Source organism: Sminthopsis crassicaudata, chromosome 6, assembly GCF_048593235.1.
Source record: "Sminthopsis crassicaudata isolate SCR6 chromosome 6, ASM4859323v1, whole genome shotgun sequence".
Lineage (NCBI taxonomy): Eukaryota > Metazoa > Chordata > Mammalia > Dasyuromorphia > Dasyuridae > Sminthopsis > Sminthopsis crassicaudata.
In genome coordinates this window covers 244,512,617-244,516,563 of record NC_133622.1, presented here as the reverse complement: position 1 = coordinate 244,516,563, position 3,947 = coordinate 244,512,617, and the positions used below count along the sequence as shown (strand labels likewise).

Here is a 3,947-nt window from a genome sequence, read left to right as displayed (position 1 = left end):
TATTTATTTACACACATATATGTATATACATATATATATACATATATAAACACATATACATATATACACCTATAGGCATTCACATACACATATATGCATATACATATATAAAACAATATTAATATGATTGAAATATATTGTACATTTCTCTCTTGACTGAATCTTTTTAAAGTTTGACTAACATCAATGACTACTACCCCCTACTTTTTTTCTAATAAATTCTACTCCTGATCATTGTTTTTATGTTTTTGTTTACTTCTTATTTCTATCCCTAATTCTTCTACTTTACTTCTACTTTTTAACTTGTTTTTCTATTACTTAACCTCACTATTTTGTATATATGTAAGATATAGAAGACAGAGGAATTAGGAGATGACAGAAGGAAGGAAGGAAGGAAGAGAAGAAGGGAAGGAAGAAAAAAAGGAGGAAGGTAAAAACTTCTATAGTAGTATTATTTCTAGTAACCAAGAATCTAAAAAAAAATAAAAATCTATGCCCACTGATTAGGAATTCATTGAATGAATTTTGATATGTGAATAAAATGAAATAGAAATGTTCTATAAGAAATTATGAATTGCAAGAATTTGGAAAATCATGGTGAAAACACTAATGGACGCAGAGAGAAATAAGAATGAGAAATCAATATATACAATCAAAGTGTAGGAAAAATAAATGAAAAGTGAATCGTTTGTAATTAATATAACAAAGTTTAACTTTAAAGAAGATCTAAGAAAAAATTCACTACCTTTACCATAGTGATGAGGGACTTTGGATAAGGCTTTATACTGTTAGATATCATATGTGTGTGTGTATATATATATATATATATATATATATATATATATATATATATATATATATATATATATATATAGGTAGACTTTATTTAATTCATTTGTTTTTTTCTTTTAAAATTGTTGTTCTAAGGAAAGGCTTATGATGGTAGGGTGAGTTAGATGAGAAGGAATATATTGGAAGTAAATGTTATATAAAAGTTATTGTTCAGTTATTTTCTAGTCATTTCTGTTTCTTCCTGACTCTGTTGTTTTCTTGGCAAAGATAAAGCAGGGGTTGGCCATTTCCTTTCTGTAAAGGGCTAGAACTGAGCAGATGCACTTAACCTAGCACTTAAGGCTAATTACCAATTGGACAATTCTCTATTAACATATTTGGAGGATGACCCTACTCAACTTGGTGCAGGCTGGATCTGTGGGTGTGGTGAGAAAAGGGAGGGAAGATCAGCAGGTGGAGTAGGAGAAAGAGGATCACTCTTTTGTGGTGGAGAGAGAGGAAGGAGGTGTGGAGATTCCTATATCTGATCCCTTGACAAAAACCCCAAAAGACCAAGAATAAAGACTCCGGCTGATTCTAAGATATACAGGGTCTCAACACCTTTCCACTTCATTTTATAGATGAGTGACACTGAATCCGTCAGTCTCTGAGACCACATTTGAATGCAAGAGACTTCCTGATTCCAGGCCTAGAACTCTATGTACTGCATCACATTGTTATTTTATGATATAACAAGTCATCCATAAAATTATTTTAAAAGAATTATCTGGAATAAGTTCCATGAGAAACTATGGAGTAGCTGCTATGATGACCATCAACATTTCCATCATCCCTCAGGCCAATTTTTTCCACTATTTGCAAAAGAGTTAAACAGACATGGTTTTGGTTTTATAAGTATGCAGAAATAATTTAGTTCCCCCCCCCCTCTAATTGTAGATAAATGATCCTGCTCTCAAATGGCATTTATGGAAAACAGCACAGAAGTAAATGGGTTCATTCTTGTAGGATTTACAGATACCCCAGAGTATCAGGTTCTGCTCTTCATAATATTCACCCTTATCTACATCATCACCTTAGTAGGAAATCTGGGCTTGGTAACCCTGATTTGGATGGAATCTACTCTCCACACTCCCATGTACTTCTTCCTTTGCAGCCTCTCTCTGATGGATTTAGGTTCTTCTTCAGCTATTATTCCCAAAGTGCTTGCTGGAATCCTCACAGGGGACTAGACTATCTCCTACAATAGTTGTGCCACACAAATGTTCTTTTTTGTAATCTTTGTCACTACTGAAAATTATCTGTTGGCTTCCATGGCCTATGATCGCCACGTGGCTGTGTCTAAGCCCCTCCACTACTCTACCATCATGTCATCAAGAATGTGTCTTGGTCTAACCATTAGTTGTTATGTCTGTGGCTCAGTGAACTCTTCAATCCACATTGGCTTCACATTCAGCCTCTCTTTTTGTAATTCTAATATTGTGAATCACTTTTTCTGTGACATTCCTCCAATCTTGACTCTCTCCTGCTCAGATATTCACTTCACTGAGTTGTTGGTTTGTGTTATAGGGGCATTTAACATGGCCTTTGCCATTCTGATCATTGTGATTTCCTACCTCTCAATTTTCATTGCCATCCTGAGAATCCGCTCTGCTGAGGGCCGCCAGAAAGCCTTCTTCACCTGTGCTTCTCACATCTTTGCAGTGTCCTTATTCTATGGAGCAACCATCTTCATGTACCTACAACCCTCATCATTTCATTCCATGGAAAAAGACAAAATGATCTCTGTATTCTACACCATGATCATTCCCATGCTGAATCCATTGGTGTATAGTCTGAGAAATAAAGATGTCAAGAATGCTTTCAGAAAATCTATTAGAAGAAAGAATTATTAGCCTTATTCTACTTAAGGAAAAAGGCAACTAGATAGTACAATGAATAGAGCACTTAATCTGAGTTCAAATCAAGCCTCATTTAACCACCCCATACCAAAATAATGTCAAAACAGATACATGATTTGGGCATAGAGGATGATACGATAAACAAACCAGAAGAGCAAGAGATAATTTATCAGATCTTTGGAGAAGGGAGGAACTTATGACCAAAAAAGAACTAGAGAATATTATGAAAGGCAAAATAGACAACTTTGATTACATTACATTTAAAAGCTTTTCACAAATAAAACCAACAGAAACAAGATTAAAAGGGAAGTACAAAACTGGGAAAATCTTGAGAGCCAGTGTTTCTGATAAAGATCTCATTTCTAAAATATATAAAGAAAGCAGTAAAAAGTATAATTCAAATCATTATCCAATTGATAAATGATCACAGGATATGAACAGATAATTTTCAGATGACTAAATTAAAGTCATCTATACTTATATGAAAAAATGTTTGACATCCCTATTGATTAAGGAAAATGCAAATTAAAACAATCCTGAGATATACCTCAAACCTCTCAGACTGGCTAAAATCACAGGAAAAGATTATGATAAATGTTGGCGAGGATGTGGGAAAACTGGGACACTAATGCATTGTTGGTGGAGTTGTGAAATGATCCAACCATTCTAAAGAACAATTAGGAACTCTGCCCAAAGGGCTATAAAACTATGCATAACTTTTGATCCAGCAGTTCCATTACTGGGTCTGTATCCCAAGGAAATCATAAAGAAAAGAAAAGAATCCCACATGTGCAAAAATGTTTGAAGCAGCTCTTTTTGTAGTAGCAAAGAGTTGGAAAATGGGGAGATGCCTATCATCAGGAGAATGGCTGAATAAGCTGTGGTACATGAAGATAATGGAATATTATTGTTCTATAAAAAATGATGAACTAACTGATTTTAGAAAGGCCTGAAAAAAGTTACATGAATTGATACTAAGTGAACAAGCAGAACCAGGAATACATTATACACAAAAACAGCAAGAATGCACAATGATCAACTATGAAAGACTTGGTTCTTCTCAGTGGTTCAGTGATCAAAGCAATCACAATAGACTTTGGACAGAAAATGCCATCTGCATCCAGGAAAAAAAAAAAACAAACAAAAAAAGTAAGACTGAATGTAAATTAGTATATACTATGTTCACCTCTTTTTTTCTGTTTTTTTTTCTCCCCCCATGGTTTTTTTCCCTTTTGATCTGATTTTTCTCTTCTAATT

General features: G+C 34.1%; 1 pseudogene; it reads left to right on the top strand.

Moving 5' to 3' along the window:
- The first annotated feature begins 1,748 nt into the window (after positions 1 to 1,748).
- LOC141547550 (olfactory receptor 5B12-like) lies at positions 1,749 to 2,684 on the top strand (annotated as a pseudogene).
- The last annotated feature ends 1,263 nt before the right edge of the window (positions 2,685 to 3,947 follow it).